The 19,258-nt window shown below is 37.1% G+C and overlaps 1 protein-coding gene and 1 long non-coding RNA gene across 7 annotated transcripts in view; one reads left to right on the forward strand and one right to left on the reverse strand.

The window, feature by feature from the left end:
- col8a2 (collagen, type VIII, alpha 2) overlaps window positions 1-19,258 on the reverse strand; it is a 202,376-nt gene that overhangs the window by 70,541 nt on the left and 112,577 nt on the right. The window lies entirely within an intron of this gene.
- On the forward strand, window positions 461-6,805 carry LOC141379153 (uncharacterized). The gene is made up of 4 exons (XR_012395164.1): window positions 461-617; window positions 3,197-3,392; window positions 3,645-3,963; window positions 4,331-6,805. It is a non-coding gene; the product is annotated as an uncharacterized lncRNA (long non-coding RNA).

Raw genomic sequence — 19,258 nt, forward strand, 5'->3', positions numbered from 1 at the left:
AACTTTTATGTTAAGCTGCTTTGACACAATCTACATTGTTAAAGTGATATAGAAATAAATATGAATTGAAAAAAGTCTGTATTGCAAATGTTTGTATTGTTTATCCTACATGATTTCAATATCATTTACGCCACTTTGAAATAAAAGTCTATACAACTCATCACTGCAATACATAACGAGGCTAAATAAAATTCCACTACATCTGAATTCCTTAAATAATTAAAGACATTTATGCAATGACGCTATCGGATGGTGTGACCAATTTAGCCATTTGCAAACAGAAACATTCTTCATCCAATTACCGTTAGACCCACACACTAATATGAACTGGCAAATTCATTGGCCAAGCACATTGGCCAAGCAGGCACTTCAAGTCATGCACACAGCTTCTATTCTGCAGAGCATGATGGGATGCAGGAAGTGTGTTTGGTTGCATAAGAACTGCCACACAATACTCTCCAGACTTAATATCCTCTTACTGAATCTCGGCTGAATGTAAATGGATTAACAGTTGCTACTTGGACCCAGACACGTGTCCATGACCCACAGTGCACTGGGAGAACTCAAATTCTACAGGGATTCTTTAGTCCGGATTTACCAATATACGTAAAGGCAAGGCAAGTTTATTTTAATGTAGCACATTTCATACACTATGGTAATTCTTATTCTTTACATAAATAAGAATAAAAGAAACATAAATATAAGTATAAAAAAAACAACAACAAAGAATAATGTGATTATAAACCGGTTTAAATGGGTCAAAAGAGGTTTTAAAAAAATAAATAGAAAAGAAAAATGTAAGTAAAAGCAGATTTAATAATGTTAAACTTTTGTCAGCTTAAAATATTAATAATATCATTATTTATTTTTTGCTGGAAAAGAAAAAGCTCAAAAATAAGAGCCCCTAATGAAAGTCCCTAATCAAATGTACAGTTTTCTTTTAAGCATGAAATGTTTTCAGCTTTTTGGTTCATAGCTTCATATTTAGAGCAAGATTTGTTAATACAAATGAGCACAATGTAACCATGCATACATTTGGAGATAATCTTTATGGAGTGCCATTACATGCTACTTTGCTAAAGTGAAAGGACATCTGGGATCCAATCGTGGTGTGTTTATGATGTTTATGTATCATTTAAAACTGCATTAAGTTTAACCAATAAAAACTGATCTTAGGTATGATGGGTGGGTAGTGGGTGGGGTGATGAGTAGAAACCAATCGGGGTTTTACAGGAGAGTACTTGGATTGGATTAGGAGCCAATAGCATTTTATTAGCATTTCCGAGCCTTGACTGTAGAGTGAAATCATTTATGAAGCATATATGCACACAATGCACCATACCAAACTATAGCATTTAATTCCTTACATTAAAAAAAATTCTCAAAAGTGCATTTTTGCAGTGATGTGCCGTGTATTATGAAGTATATTTAATACCCAAAAGAGCCTTTCTATAAACATTCTAAATAATCTTTTGTACAATAAAAGATTCTATAAATGCTAAGGATTTTATTCAATAAAAAAACCCTCTCAGGTAACCCCCCACCCCCCTCCCCCCCGCTCTTCCCTTTGCAAGTGTTTTTTTTTTTATATTTAACAGAGCAAGGAAATTTTCACATTATGTCTGATATTTTTTCTTCTGGAGAAAGTCTTATTTGCTTTATTTCGACTAGAATAAAAGCAGTTAATTTTTAAAAAAACATTTTTGGGACAAAATTATTAGCCCCTTTAAACTCATTTGTTTTTCCATAGTCTAGAGAACAAACCATCATTATACAATAACTTTATTATTATTACCCTAACCTACCTAGTTAACCTAATTAACCTAGTTAAGCCTTTAAATATCACGTTAAGCTGTATAGAGGTGTCTTGAAAAATATCTAGTAAAATATTGTTTACTGTCATCATGGCAAAGATAAAATAAATCAGTTATTATAAATGAGTTATTAAAACTATTATGTTTAGAAATGTGTTTTACCTCTGTTAAAAAGAAATTAGAAAAAAAATAAACAAACAGGGGAGCTAATAATTCAGGGGGGCTAATAATTCTGACTTCAACTGTATATTATATGCTTTATTTAGTGTTAAATGCTACCAATGTGAGTTTGCTACTGAAAGCACCAGCAGATAGTTCACCTCAGAAAATAAAATAATTAGCAAACGGTTGGAAAATGAAAGTCAGAACTGTGACTCAGTGCAAACAACATTAGTCATTAAGCAATTTGTCATTTTAATAATGTTAAACAGGATAATTATGTATTAATTAATCATTACCATTGGCGCTGTACAGGCTATCGTTTCAGCAACGATATTGCAATGTGTGCATCCACAATAGTCACATCTCAGGATCTGCAATGTTGAGCTGAGATTACAGTTGATCAGCAATAAAGACATGCAGTGTTACTTTAAATTTTACCTTCCGTTGGATCAATTACTGTAACCGAATTTCTGACTACTGTTTGACTTCAGGAAACCATAAAGCACTGCTTAATTCAGTTTGACCTTTGCTCTACCTTATTTACTTACGCTTGCGATTTGTTTGAATCACTCCATTACAAACTGATCCAATCTAAATGAATGATCTTCATCCAAAAAGAGGTCTTCGAGTCATCTGAATTGTATTAATACTGTATCACAATATATAATCGCAAAAAATTTAAATACTGCAATGTCCATTTTTTCAATGTCGTGCAGCCCTAATTACCAACTCATTGGGAGTGCAGTGGCTAATATTTAAATGAATGGCTGGAATTTGAATGCTTGTGTTGCATCATGTCATATGTAGTTAGCACACAGTTTTACAATTAAGCAAAGAGAACCTTTGGCCTGATAGCAGAGAAGCTGATTTTGTCTTAAAAACTATTTTGACCAACAGGTAACCAGTCTTCTATTTAGGATTTTAATGACAGTAATCAAAAAGTGTTGTTTTTAACAGAATTTTATGTTTTAATTAATCAGCTATCAGTCTAAATGGGCCTTCATGTGTGCCCAAATACTATCAAATCTACTAAACTACTAGTGAATGAAAGCCTTTATAGTGCTTTTAACATTCTTTGTGTGAATGGCCTCCTTCAGGGGTAATGCACTGTTATTGATCACATAGGAAACCCCATAGAGAGTCTTTGCAAACTATGAAGGATCATATTCACAGAGACTGGAGATCCACTCAAACAAGGCTAATGGCTTGATTCTTTTTAGCTATGCCAGGAAAATGAATCAGTGACAGAGATAACTATGTTTGGACCAGAGGAAATCATGGCATTGTCTTTTGAGTTGGGTTATCTTCAAAAAGGCCGGTGCGGACGTGAGAGGACAGGACTGTAAGAGTCTGCTTTGGAAGATCCGTGTTTCAGTGCTGAAGAACAGGAACAACTCTGTCTTTGTCTCGTCATGGGTTTGTATTACAGGCCGCTTTGAACTTAAGACTCCCTTGGTTTAATTTCTCATCAATTCAACAAGGTTATGACGATGACATCTGGATATCAGGATTAGTTATCCAATCCAGCTATCAGGCAAAGTGTCATCCAATGAAAATACTTTTATTTTTTTCTCCTAGTCCTTTTAAAAATTTGTATGAATGTTAAGGTGACTCTACTACTTAAACTCACTTTATGGTTTCATTTAGATGAATTGGTGTGTTTTTCAGAGAAGAAAATTGTACTCAAGCACCCAAATCTGTGGGAAACCATTGGCATTATATGCTGAGTGGACAAGCCGAAGATGACCTTCATCCTGTCTGGCATGAGATAGAAACTTTGTCATACATGTGGCATAGACAAAAGTCAAAATATGAATTACGATTGCTGTAATTATCTGGAAAAGGTCGCCCCTCACTTTTCAAAAACACATCAAATGAACAATATAAAGGATGCATGTGACCAAGTATGCATTTATTTAAACCCAGGTTCATTCTGAAAACGTACCGCTTTATACATTTCTGGATAGAGGCAAATATGTCCCAGAAGGTAAGTTTTTTTAAGGCAGTTTTTGTTTTCGCCATGCAGTGCACCAGAGAACACTGTTTGTTTTTTGAGGTCTCAAATTTCTCTCGCATGACTAATGTTTACTTTAAGTTATTAAAAAACTCTTGCAGACAAATGGGTAAAATTTTATAATAGGGGCAATTGTCGCAGAAAGTATTATCTTATTTTTTACAATCAATGATGCTGATTAAAATATTCCTTCAACCAGTGATACTTCATCTGGATTATTTCATTAATAAACAGTTCAAAAGAACAGAATTTAATGTGTGTCTTTCATGCATTCATTCATTTTTAATTTGTTCAATGCATATTTTCTGAATATTTATTTTCTGTTTATTTTTGTCTTGAGGTACAGACAAACTTCCACCGAAAAAGTAGCTCCTCTTAAAGACAAAATCACTCTTTAGTGTGAATCATATAATGGTCAAACAGTAAAAAGTTTCCAAGAAGTATACGAGGGAAGATGTGAATGAAGATGGGGTGTCCCAGAGAGACAAAGCAAATCCCTTTCCTCACTACATTTTCATCGGCTTTACCCAGGGTAACGCGAGATACAGTGCACCATTTACACGAAGGAAACAGAGTGGGCCTTTGAGATTTAGACAAATAGCACAGCGATCTTGATTGCACAACCGGTGCAAGGCACGGGACATTCTGAGACGAGACAAACAAATTGCAGGAAACTGAGGTTACAGGTGGGACGGTCTCCATAATCAGGAAAAAATCTGCAGCTAGAGGCGAATCTAGACCCAAAAAACTGATTAAAGCATAAAAACCACCTGAACAAAACTTATTGCACAGGCATCAGGTAACATGAAGAGGATATCATGCAGCTATTGTAACACATGGGAAAGTTTGTTGTAGTGAAAAAGTATCAGACGAAGGACCTCAGACTAAAAAAGCATCAGACAAATGGATTCAGGTGGAGTATTATAGCACACGATTGCAGTTCAGGAAAAAGTCGTACGAAATACTGATAGAAAGTCAGACCCAAGTGTGCCGCAAGCCTACGTTTGAGTGAAGGTTTCGGCCGTTAGATCGCCCCCTGGGGGCTGGCTGCAGTACAAGTCATAAAGCCCGCCTCCTCCGTGTTAATGAAGGAGACTTGAGCCCAAATAAAAAAAAATATTACACTTGCAATAAAATGTCCCGAAAGATAGTTCTGGTCGATTAAGGCACTGGTTATTGTGCTGAAATAGGTGCAGATCTTCATTTTTGTAAACAGTTTGTTTTTAGCAGTAATTTAATGCTGGGCGTGTCATCGTGATTGACAGCTGTGATTGACAGTTTCTCAAAGCGCGGCGTCTGAGCTTCGGCAGAAGACTGAAATGTTATTATTCGATTTCTGTGTTATTTTACCATGACAAAATGAGTTCAGCAGTAAACTATAGTTTCTGACATACATGATCCTGGTGGAACACTGTTTATTCGCTAAGTTCAGGGCTTTTTTCGGGCTTTATTAGTTTGCTGATACACGCCTAGCCACCCAGATAGCAAAACACAGTTCCGGCTAGATTCTCGCCTGCCGGAGACTTATCTCTTAGAGCTCAGACTGACTAATGTTACCTCTGCTGGACCTACTCCGGATGCCTGGACTCACTACCCAATTCCAGCCCGAGTCAATCGAGCCAGATGCGGCGGCCGAGCGAGCAGGCGCTGCCGCATGCGAGCCGGAATCAGCCCGCGACGCCGCGAGTAAGTTATGCGCTGCGGCCTGGAGCTGGCGCGATTGAATATATAAAACCCTCATATTTGTTAACGTTATTACATCCATCTGTGTTGATATGACAGCAAACGCGTGCTGAGAAGTTCGGGGGGCGTAGTTGATTTTACATAAAGCGTTTGATTGGAAGCTCGACTCTGCTCATTTTCGCGGCTCCTCCTCTGGCTCCATCAGACAATCCTTCTGCGCATGTCTGGCTCCAATTTCAGCAGTCTTTTGCGACAGTTTGTGCCCGTCAAGCAGGCGTTTTGCCCTCAAGGCGTTCAATGGGAAAAAGGGCTGTCGCGTCGTCCATATTTTTTACAGTCATTGGTCAGACCTAATATTCATTCATTGTTCTTCAGCTTAGTCCCTTATTCATCAGGGCTTGTTGACCACAGAAACTGTTGTCAAAGCACATGTCTGGTCTGAGCTTCTCCCTCGGGGAATCGTCATTCTATATCGATCAATGATTGGTTCCCGTTCAAGCAGGCGGGCTTTCATTCGCCATATTGACCGTTAAACTTTTACCCATTCAAAACTACATGAGTGTCATGTCCTGTGTATTCTATAGTCTTTAATAACCATCACAGAGTCTGACCAAAAAGTTCAACCTGTCTAATCGGATTAATCAACCAGCAGAGCATCAGGGTGTGAACTATGGGGGGGCTTAGGCATGGCTCACCCCCTTATTAAGGCATGGGCTACTCTGAAGACATGATTTGTGGATTTTTATTTTGACAATATGTTATTTTGAAGTGCGGTTTCAGTATTGTGTAAAGTGATCATGGATTATTATGCGTAAAAGAGCAAAAATATCATTCAAGCATGACGGCCATTTACACCTCACTTTAAAAAAGATAACTACACATGCTATTCTTGTCATGAGCATCAATGTATGGGGGCGCTGATGGGCAGTTCAAGTCCAGCCACGTCAAAGACTAACAGGCAGATGCTTTCATATGGATGTTGTGACACTGCTTATTCATTTTCCGAAACAAATGATGTGACGTTGTGTTTTGTTTTATTTGCTTACAGTAGGCTAATACAATGTTTTCTTTTTAAACACCATGACATTGCTGTAAACATTTTGAACAATACAGCTGAAAGCAGGGTAAACTTGACAAAACGGAGGCTCTGGTGTTTCTTTCATTTTCCAATTCGTGATTATGTTTTACCGGAGTGAAAAGTAAGATCCCATGACATTCTATAGGCCTGTGTAAAATAAAAAAGCATATGCTGTCCTTGGTGTCATCATCTTGAACTTATAGAGTGATTAGAAACATGATGTTGAGGTTATTTATTTTGTTGTTAGGTGAAACATATTCGTGTTTGTTAATTTTATATGATTGTATTCCTCTCACAGAAGCACTGCAGGTAAACTTAGACAGCGATGTTCTGTTGTTTAGGCGGCTGTTGTTTGTGCATATAAAAATAAATCCCTCAAAAGATAGTTTCAAGGGTCAAAGAAAGATGGGAAAAACAGGTACATTTCAGCAAGAAAGTAAACCAAATTACTTTATAATTTTAGTTACACTTATATAAATATTTGCTTTATATTTATAGATTATTTGTTTATATATTGCTGTTCAAGGACAGGGATCTTGTGTCTTTTATAGCCTACAAGATTGTGGCAGGGGACTCTCAAGATCAAAGCAAACCCCCAACCCCAACTAAATAAAATGGGCTCCTGCAAAGGCCACGGTATAGTTCGAACACTGCAGAGCACACATAAAACAACACCCTTTCTAGTGCACTCAGAATTACTCACTCATTTTCACTCACTCCGTTAAGTGGACTATACTAGTGGACTAATGTAGGGAAAAGTGAATGAGGCGATTTCAGAAACAGCAGTATGTTCTACGACCAAGCTTTCAGGATGTCCTAAAATGAACATTGTACCACTGTTGTAATCAGTTGCATGTTTCAAAAAGCACAAAGTAACTCAATGGAGAAACTTAAAATTTCATCCGACTCTGTCTTCAAACAAAACAGCACAGAAATGATATTGGATTACTAAAGCACTTGCAATCGGATGATCACAACGACCAGCTTCTTTATGCTCAACATATTCCATTTTTCCCCCTAACAAATGCTAGCATATGCGAAAGGTCAGCCGAGCGGCATCGGGAGCCAGTTCTCCATGCTAACATGAATCTCTTTCCTTGCTGTGGTTAGAGGAGAACACAAGCGCTCTGTTGTGTTTGGGAGCTGGATGATGCACGGCCCATTTGAGCGCTCTCATCTTTGGCCAGCTTGTCAAGCTCCTCCTTCATTCTGTCACACCAAACTGCCCAGAGATGCAGAGCTTTAATGGGCAACGTTAAAGCTGGAGGCAGAGGGGAGGGGAGGGGGGATTTAAAATGATAATTGTCAGCGTTTTGGATGCATATGAAAGAGGGACTTCCAGAACAGGATGCGATTGGATAACATGAAATGAGACTTTACAGCAACCGAGTGGTGACACAAACCAAGACTGTGATGAAAAGGTTGAGATTTAAGTATTAAAATGGGTTATGTAGCACTGATATTCAGGTTAATTTTTTTATTTGTACACATTTTAAACATTTGATTTTTGTTAGAATTTTCTTATAGGCAGCCTAATTTCTTTGATCTTAAATAATGTTGTAAACTATTTGTACATTTTAAAGGGCACCAATTTTACTTTTGATTTAATATAAGTCATTTGTGTCTCTAGGATGTGTCTGTAAAGTTTCAGCTCAAAACACCCATCAGATGATTTATTATACCTTTCAGAATGTTGGAATTTACTGCTTTAAACACAGTGTAGCTGTTTTGTTGCCTGTGCCTTTAATGCTAGTTCTTCCCGCCCAACGTTCCCACATGCCTGTCAGAGTGTGCCTCAATCTCCACTTGACTGCGTCAGATAAACAGCACAGTGACAGACATGAAAGAAGCCGATCTCATGTAACATTTGTGAGAAAATACTACAGTAAGAACTTTACCAGTGACAATCTGATGTATTTGTTGTGGAGTTAATTCAAATTAAATTTTTAAAATTTAAAAGTTTTTAATTTCGGGAGAAGCAAACACAAAGTAAACCAGCTTGATCTCATGAGGATCTCATGAGTCTTGTCAGTTTAGTTGCTAATTCGTACGAATTCGTACAAGTTCAGTCGTACAAAATTGTACGATTTTAAATAGGAGGCGTGGCACCCAACCCCACCCCTAACCCCAACCGTCATTGGGTGATGAACAAATTGTACCAAATTTTATAAATTAGATTGTACGAATTCATACGAATTAGCCACTAAATCAAAAAGTTACGAATTGCCATGAGATTGCGTTGAGTAAACAAAACGAACTCTCTATCAGCTATCACACTAATCATCCAATCAGAATCAAAAAAAATTCCCATAAATAACCAATCTCATCCTAACTTAGACATCTCAACGACTTTGCATCCCTCCTTCCTCCACCCCAACTCCACACCTTTAACCAGAACCACACTTAGCACAGGGAGGGGAAGCTTTCTGGGATCGGGCTAGACGCTAAGCTCGTATTCTAACCGGCTTTCTATCTAGCCTCAGAGCCCTCTCTCTGGACAGCATGCCGAATATGTTCATTTTGATCTGTTTTCTATTTGTGGGTGTACTCACGAATTGAAATATTAGTCAAAGATAACGCAAGTAAACACATCATGCAGTTTTTAAAGGTTTCTATTATTACCAAAATCCCAAACTACATGGCCCTGTGTGAAAAAGCTTTTACCGCTAAACCTTATAACTAAATATCAGGTCAAGACGAGGCCATTCTAAAGTCTTCATTTTGTTTTTCTCCAGCAAGAAAAATGTATGAAATCAATAAGGGGGCAAACGTTTTTTTCACACCACTGTATACAGAGCAATGCCTACTGTCTGTTTAAAATAAAAACAGCGACAGTTTTATATAGCTGTAAAGTCTTTTGAAGATTTATACAAGCAGACAATGTAAGTTATTCAGATCTATTCAGATTCAAAAAGATTAAAGAACAAGCTTAACCGAAGGTTATTTCTGAACTACCTGCACTGAAAAACTTCAACAATCAGACAGAACCGCAAATCATCCCTCAAATCATGAGGATCTCATGGCAGTGGGGTGGAGAACAGTAAGGTCTAATGTTACTAATGTATTTCTGGAAAAGTCTTACTGAAGAGTGCAAGGGTAACAACTGGAGCTGTTGTCGGCAGTGCTCTCGATTCCCCTAAGAAGTCGCCGGCCGAGAAAAAAAAACTGGGAACACGTGTAAAGAAATATTATCCAAGACTTAAGCTGAAGTAAATAACCTCTAAAGCCCTATTCCCATCTCAGCTCTTGCAGACCATCCATCAACCCCTGCCATAATGTGAGAAAAGAGGGTAGAAAGTCCTGTCCTGAGAGGACAAAGGCAAAGTTATAACTGGAGTTTTATTTTAGGGATTTGACCCAGAGAGGAACTGGCGCTGTTCTGTTGGAATCCCTCATCCGTTTGGCTCCCAGATGCTGAACAAGAGACTAATGAGAAATCAACCGGCATCCAATTAAAAGAAATCAAGTCCTTCTGAAGCTCAAAGCACCCCATCTGATGTCCCATTACAGTTCAATTGAGTTGCAGGTAAAACTAAAGCAAACAAGGCTGTAAGTGCCTCCAGCTGGATTTGACTATTGTTTTGATATCCTGTCAATGGCTTCAATGTTTTCTAGAGTTTCCTTGGAAAAGCACGGCAAGATTGGGGAACATCTTGCACGCAAAATAGAGATTTGATTCTGGAAAGCATGTAGCAGAGATTTGCTATTCTGGCAAATTAAACCACAGAAATGTCTTGTTTTGGTAATACTGGGAAGCTTCCTTCTTTGCTTGTGGACAAATAATATTTTGAGTCACAAAACTTGACCAAAATCATTTTTGGTTCCCGTATGCCAAACCGCACACCACTGTTTCATCACAGACATCAAATATGGTGTAGTAAAGAGCAATGATTCAAAGAAAAACGAGGTAAAGGAAGATCAAACATAAAACTAGAGGAAAAAAGACCGAAAGAGACAAATTAATCTTTAGATTTTTAAGACTGTGCCATCATTTGTGGTCAGTGGATTATTAAAAGACTTCCAGCAACACCACAACATAAAAAAATAAATAGATTATATGTATGAATAAATAAATCAGTTTAAAAAGGTTCTGGCAAAAACATACATACATATATATATATATATATATATATATATATATATATATATATATATATATTTACATTTGGTTACATTTATGTCTTCTTTTTTCTTTTTTTAAGTGTTCAAGATTTTTTGTTGAGGGTGGCTAGGTGGTTAGCACAGTCACTTCACAGCAAGAATTCCACTGGTTCGAATCCCAGCTGAACAAGTTGGCATTTCTGTGCGGAGTTTGCATAATCTCCCTGTGTTCTAGTGGGTTTCCTCTGGGTGCTGCAGTTTCCCCCACATTCCAAAGACATGTGCTATGGGTTAATTAAACTAAATTGGCCTTAGTGTATGAGTGTGTGTGAATGAGTGTGTATAGGGGTTTCCCAGTACTGTGTTGCAGCTGGAAGGGCATCCACTGCATAAAACATATGCTGGAATAGTTGGCGGTTCATTCCGCTGTGGTGACCCCTAATAAATAGGGGACTAAGTGGGAGAAAAATGATTAAATGAATGATTCTTCACTGAACAAAAAGTAGAAACAACATTTATTTGAAAAAAAAAAAAAAAAATCCGTAACATCGTTCTGTAAATTTGCTGTCATTCTCTAACAATCTAACGTGTCCAAAAATGTTTTATGATGCTTTTTTAATGGTAACATATCAACAAAAAAACTGAAACGGAAATGTGTTTAACATCTGAAATATCTTTTGGGCAGTAAATAACCATGATAATGACTTCTGAAGAACCATGTGACAATTTAAAGAATGATTCAGAAAATTCCAACGTAGGCTTATTCTAAAAAAGTAGCCCTATATACATTTCTGGAGATAGTGAAATACATAGCCAGAAGTACGTATGGCTGCATTTTGTCTTTAAAACGAACGCTACGGGGCGGTATGACGTTGTTTCTTTTCGTGCTACCAGCTGACTGCTTGTGAAAAAATATGGATCAGTTTGTCCAGTAGCTAGCCATGTATGTCGGCGGACTTGAGATGCAGAGGAGTTGATCACGACTACAGGGTTCAGGTTTGTCAAAGAGTGGTAAGACAAAAACATAAGCCAAAAAATAAAATAAACAAGTAAATAATGGTGAGAATGTTGTAAAATCTGAAAACGTGGTAAAAATCAGGCGAGGGCTTTTACTTTTCCGGATTGCATTTAAAAACTGTCGGTTGGGTTTAGGAAAGGAGGAGGGTGGGTCAGTCGATCACTCAGTCAGTCAGTCGACAGCAGCCTCTGGTGGATTTACACAAGAACAGCAGGCACAAATGGCACTCATGAGAGAAATTTGAGATCTTAAAAAAGGTACACAACGACATCTGTTGGATTCGCTAAAACAAAAACGGCAAAAAACGGGGCTCCTGGTACGTATTTGGCGCTCTACAGAAATGTACATAATGGTATGTTTTCAGAATGAACCTAAAAATTTGCTGTCTTTAAACATTCACACACAAAAACTATTCTGTCATTTAGGAAATTAATAAACACAGCAAATATTTTCAGCCAACCATTTGAATGCTAGTGTTATTTGGCTATTTTATGGCTGTGAAAATACCTCCATAAAAATATATAGCTTCTATTCACAGAGCTTTTTACAAGTCATATTTGTATCTGACATACATTATATTCAGTATTTAGTCTCTCTCTGCAAGTCTCCATCTGAAAGCATGGTGCTGATAAGACAGCTTGGGTATGTGACTGGAGATGTTTGCTGCGTCTGAATGACAGAGGGGCTGCTGAAAGAGCTGATACTGAGCAAAAGGAAAAATAATAACAGCCACTTGCCAAGCTTCCCCATTTCCCTCTACAGCCAACGGAACGGAAAAACTCATCCACGTCCAGTGCATTTTCAAGAGCCAGGGGAGAACAAATGAGGGAATGCATTGAAGAGGGGAATGTGAAAATGAAACACTAGGACGACAAGATAGATCGACAAAAAGATAGATAGGAGATTTATTGATCCCCAAGGGGAAATTCAGTTAAACTGCAAGATTAGTGGGAGGGCAAAAGTTTGACTGAAGTAACAAAGGTTCAGGAAGAAGATGCTGGTGCTTCTATGTATGTATGTATGTATGTATGTATGTATGTATGTATGTATGTATGTATATATGTATGTATGTCTGTCTGTCTTTTCTGCTATTTTAAAATTGATGATAAATGATTGGCATTAAGAATTTTAAATCCGCTTGAGGTTTGCGTAGTGTTGTGAAACTGTACATTAGGACTGCACAATATATTGTTTCAGCATTAGTCTAAATATCTTCATTTCAAAGCGAAAACAAGATTATTTACTTTCAAAACAAAGTAAGAACATTGTGTGTGTGTGTGTGTGTGTGTGTGCGTATGTGATGATTCAATTTCTGTAGCTGAATACTTTTAAACTACCCAAAAAAACTCAAATCAAGTTAAATAAAAGTCAAAGTCAAATTGAGTTATTGAAACTATCTTATACAACTGTATTCATATTGCAATATTTATCACAGAAAAATTAAACATTGCAATATCAGATTTTTCCAGATTTCGTGCAGCCCTACTGTACATCATGTTCACACAGAGGCGGTGATGAAAAGAACATGCTTGAGAAGTTTAGACTGGAGAAATCAATCTTAAATATTTGCCACAGATTACTGGTCACATGATTCGGTTTCACCAATGCAAATATGTTAGGAACATTGCATCCATTATCAGTGTGCAACCGTCTGTCCCTGTTTTGAACCTTGTCTGTCTGACCATTCCTAAAGCTTTATTTGAATCCTACACTGAAACAGGTGTGTGACTGAGGGTCACGATGGGATTTGTAGTTCAGTAGAATGACAGAGTGTTCTCCAGCGATCTGCAAGAGCTAGATCGCTGGTGTTCATAACAATATCCTTAAGACTAACATCCTGATACTAACATCTAAAAAAAATGTATTTTAACTTTATGTGAATTTTAAATGCTAACTTTAATCCCATGAACACATTTTAAAATGATGCATCGCATTGTTACCTTTTTTACCAGTGCACCAAGCAAAATTGGAAGCGTTCCCATCCCTATTGTGGGATATATATTGATATATATATCACCAAATTACACAACTAAATTATGAAACAAAAAAACTCTAATATAATAATAATAGCAGCACTGCGGCTCAGTGGTTAGCGCTGTCACACAACTAAATTATGAAAAAAAAAAACTCTAATATATTAATAATAGCGGCACCGTGGCTCAGTGGTTAGCACAGCGAAAAAGCCGAGTCCCAGCTGGACCAGTTGGCATTTCTGTGTGGAGGTAGCATGTTCTCCATGTGTTCGCGTGGGTTTCCTCCGGGTGCTCCGGTTTCCCCCACAATCCAAAGAGTTTGAATTGGATAAACTAAACTGTCCATGGTGTATGAATGTGTGTCTGTGTGAATGTGTATGGATGACCTCTGAAATAGAGACTAAGCCAAAGGAAAATGTATGAATATTAATAATATACAAATAATAACGTAACAGAAACTAATACTAGGAACTAACTCTAATAAATGTATGACCGAATGCATATAGAAACAATATATAGACAAATTATACAAATATTATCTATGTTATATATGAATTATCATTAATGTATGAAGATGAGATAATACAACACTTTAAATAATATCTATATAAATAAAAAATACTAATGTATTAGAATAAAGAATAAATACACATATACAGTGCTCAGCATTTATGAATGCACCCCCCCTACAAATCTCTCATTTAAATTAATATTTTCTATAGGATGCTTTACAATGTTATATTTGCGCATATACATTAGTTTAGTCAGTACTGAAGCCAAATCTGGAGCAAACCTAACAAAATAACTTACAATAATGGTTCAATAATTAGTAACCCAAATTTAGATGTAAGGAAAAATATTAAATATAATTTTCAAAAGTAGCAAAAATCAAGAGAAACAAAAAATATCTAAAATTTTGTTGAAATTTTTCAGTTTGTAATTTTTTGCATTATTTTGCATGAATTTATTGAATATTATTTTCATACATTTATCTGTTTTAAATAAATCTGTTTTGTTCAAATGCACCAGATACTCACTGAGAAATAGATACAAATATTCATTTTCAAAATGGGGTGTACTTAATTTTGCTGAGCACTGTATATCCTTAAATATTAAATATATTTTTTTTTGCAGTCCATTCACATAGTTGGAAGTAATTCATGATATTCCAAATGAGCTCTGTGTCTAAAGCCCAGATCTGTGGCCCATTCATCAGACTTAAAGCAAAGCTGTTAATTTCCTCAAGCATGTGTTCATTTACATCCTGTTGAGAATAACAAAACAGACGCATCTGTTCAGGCCAGGACACCTTTCCACTGAATCAATCAAACGTCAGACATCTTCACACCCCAGCTAGCGCCCATACAATAAACCCACTGGCCTTACGGAGATAAACTCCACTTTCCTGAATGTGTTTGCACCTCTTTTCCTGTCCAGACCAATTCACGTACAGCCCGCTGGAACCAAGCCTTATGCAACAGGATGTTTGATTGAGCCACTGGCGGCTCATGATGTTCACTTATAAACGCACACACATTCATCTAATGCAGGCTAAGCGTGTTGCTGATTGCAGACGAGGCTTATGCCAAAGCGCTGTTTCCGACAGATTTGAGGGTAATTCCTCATTCGCTGCTTTGCTTTTGTAAGTCATTCACCTTTTTCCTACGCCCCATGATGCTTTGCATGAATTATGCGAGGAACTTGTGTTAAACTGTAAACAATCAGTGAAGTGTTTTAAAAAACTGGGTTCAATGAGGTGCCATTTTTCCCCCCCAATTTCTGTTTAAAGGAAAGACTTTTTCAACACATTTCCAAATAGCGGGCCCTAAACACCTGGCACAATAAGGTGAAAGATCAGTGCAACTCTAATTTTCACATTTTGCATCATTTTGCTTAAATAGCAAATCTATTTGCACCACTTTGTGGTCTCTTGCGTGTGTCGGTCTAAAGAGGAGGAGTGTTAAGGTAAATCGTTGGTGCGTTGCTATTTTGAGGAACTGAAATAGACCGTGCCATTGACCACTTAAAAGTTGGTCTCACAGGATGTACAGCAATACACAAATATCTATATTCATTCATTCATTTTCCTGTTGGCTTAGTCTTTTTATTAATCCGGGGTCGCCACAGCGGAATGAACCGCCAACTAATCCAGCAAGTTTTGCACAGTGGATGCCCTTCCAGCCGCAATCCATCTCTGGGAAACATCCACATACACACTCATACACTACTGACAATTTGCCTACCCAATTTACCTGTACCGCATGTCTTTGGACTGTGGGGGAAACCGGAGCACCCAGAGGAAACCCACGCGAACGCAGGAAGAACATGCAAACTCCACACAGAAACGCCAACTGAGGCGAGGCTCGAACTAGCAACCCAGCGACCTTCTTGCTGTGAGGCGGCAGCACTACCTACTGCGCCACTGCTTCGCCCTAAATATCTTTACATATGTAAAAAATTAAAGCATTAAAATGTTACAAAAAATATTAGTTTCTACATAAATATAAAAACCACTGCCTCCATGCCTTCATTTTGGGTCACCTTTTTTCAGTTTATTCATGTCACCTTGCTGTCATGAACCTGGTTTGGTCCTTGTTACTGTAAGTCTTTCACCTCTGTGTCCTGCTCTCAGCTTTCTCCCTTTCATTCCCTCTGTTGTCAGTTTATTGTTGCTTCCTGCATACATCTAGCTTATACCTAACTAACATCTTTCTATCCAGTATCATCCCGTCCTGTCTTGTCCTGTCGCGTTCTTCGTTGAATGTACAAATTGGCTGAACTCGATTGAAGTGTGCTCTCATCTGTGACTGTGCTCTGATCATCAGCGCCTGGAGGTCAGACGTTCTCCGCATCGCAGTATTGGCCTGACAGAACCAACCAGCCTTCGTCTCTCTCTCTCTCAGCCGAGCGGGTGGCATTTTGAGTTTTCTTGTAAAGATCCAGCTCTTTGTGCCTTGTGAACGACAGACTACCTTGTTTTGACTCTCTTTTGATTAAATAAATTCTGTTGAACCGCATTTTTGTTCTGCATTCCGTCCGTGACACTTGCATTTGTATAATGTTATTATTATTAGCAATATTATGTATTATATGTATATTTATATTTGTCTTAATAAAAACAACTTTAGATTTTGTCACATTATGATTATAAGGTTCTATCTGACATTTTTGTCAAAATGTCAGTTATTAGCCCCTTTCACACAGTGATACCGGTAAATATCCGGAAAATTTCCGGAACGACTTTACCGGTATATTCAAAAAAGCGCTGTTCACACAGGTGAGGACGTTACGGAAATTTTCCGGAAAAGAGCATTCACACATCCATTCCAAAATACCGGTAAATTCTGACATCATTCACCACAAATGAGCTTTAAACGGCTGCGCTTGCATTTGTAAACATTTGACTAAATTACAAACTCTGTGGATGATCAATATTGTGAAAAACTTTCGCAGGATCACTTTCGCATGTCGAGATGTTCATAATATGTGCGTGTGCTGGCGCTCTTAGGCTGTATCACAGGCACACGCAAAGCTTGAAGGTAAACAAACAACGGCTTATCATAAGCATCTCATCGATGATTATTTACACAGTTGGCATTAAGAAGAACATATAAACGTGATCTGACTAACTTCTAGCAGATAAATGTGTCTGGAAAAATATTCAAAGGCTTTTATTCTCACAAACCGCGCAGACGTAAATGCGTCTGCCTGTTGTGATTGGCTAAAGCAGACGTCTCACATCAGCACGTTCTAGACGTGCACGCGCTTATTACGGCAATCTTCCTTCTGCATTCACACAGCGCAGCATTCCGGCAAATTGCCGGTAATGTTACAACTTCTCTTTCCAGAAAATAGCCAGAACGAATTTACCGGTATTTTCAAAAAGGACCTGTTCACACATACAACCTCTGTAGGTCTGTATGTGTAAAAGGGGCTTTAGACCTTCTTATTAAATTACAACTTATTTACATTATGAGATGTTTTCTTATAAGTTGTTTACATTTTAAGACTTTTTATTTAAAAAACAAATGTTACACACATACTGTTTGCTATGGAATGCAGAAACTTTGAAGCTCAATATCTCAAAATCATTCAGAGCGCAGATAGAACCTTATAATTCCAAGGTGACAATTTGTCCACCTGTCGGGTTTTGGAGACGTATGCATCACCATATGGGCCATATAAACAGAATGTGTGTTTGGATATAACTTTTTTGGATATAAAGTTTTTTGACCACACTTCGTTATTATTGTTCATTTATTCATTTGCTGGAAATAAGAAGTGAATTTAAAAATAGTTATGAAACAAATCTTTGCACTTAACAAACGAAAACAAATATGTAGGCTAATGGTCTTCAGTCGAGTATCTTTGTTTCCTTACTCTACGGAAGTAAAGAAGTAAAGTAAAGAGAAAGTAAAGAGGCCAAATGAAGGAGGCTTGTTCTTCATTGCACTCCAGATGGTGTTTAACTGTTTTCTCACTAGTGTTCAGTTTTTCCACTTACAAAGTCCACCATGTAAATAGCAACTGCACCACTCTACAATGCAACTGACTCTTTAAGAGAATGGGAGATGAGATTCTGATTGGTTTAATGCACGTTATGTCTAAAATACACCTATAACTCATTAAGAGAATAAGCACAACCCTTTTAGACTATGTGCTGTGGTGCAAACTTTATTGTTCCATCCTTAAAACAGCAAAAGTGGATTCGGACATGCCCTTAAAGCTTTTGCACCATACGCTTTAGACTTTGCACCTAGATCGTTAAAATAGTTTATAATAACTGATTTCTTTTATCTTTACCATGATGATAGTACAAATTATTTTATTGAATATTATTCAAGACACTATAATTCAGCTTAAAGAGCAATGTAAAGATTGAACTAGGTTAATTAGGTTAATAAGGCAGGTTAGAGTAATTAGCAAATTATTGCAAATCAACGATAGTTTGTTCTGTAGACAATCTATAAACATTGCATAAGGGGGCTTAAAATATTAACCTTAAAATGTTATTTTAAAAAATGTAAAACTTCTTTTATTTTAGCCAAAATAAATAAATGAAGACATTCTCCCAAAGAAAGGAAATACTGTAAGAAAATCCTTGCTCTAGTAAACGCCATTGGGAAATATTTGAAAAAGGAAAAAGAAAGCACAGAAGGGCTTGAAATACTGACTTAAACTGTATGTTTATATCATAATGTAGTCCCAAAGCAAGATATGCAATGTCCAGTAAGGATTAGAGCAAGTACAAGAGTTCAAAACACATATGATTTGTGGAGTAATTAAAAGATTTAACAATAATTGTAAAAGTTTATCAATTGTAATGCATTTTAAGGCCTGTGATTGTGCAAACATTTCATTTGAGTTTAAAGCTTTAACAAATGTTAATTGTATTTATTTATTTATTTTACGATA

The sequence above is a fragment of the Danio rerio genome, chromosome 19, assembly GCF_049306965.1.
Source record: "Danio rerio strain Tuebingen ecotype United States chromosome 19, GRCz12tu, whole genome shotgun sequence".
NCBI classification, from domain to species: domain Eukaryota; kingdom Metazoa; phylum Chordata; class Actinopteri; order Cypriniformes; family Danionidae; genus Danio; species Danio rerio.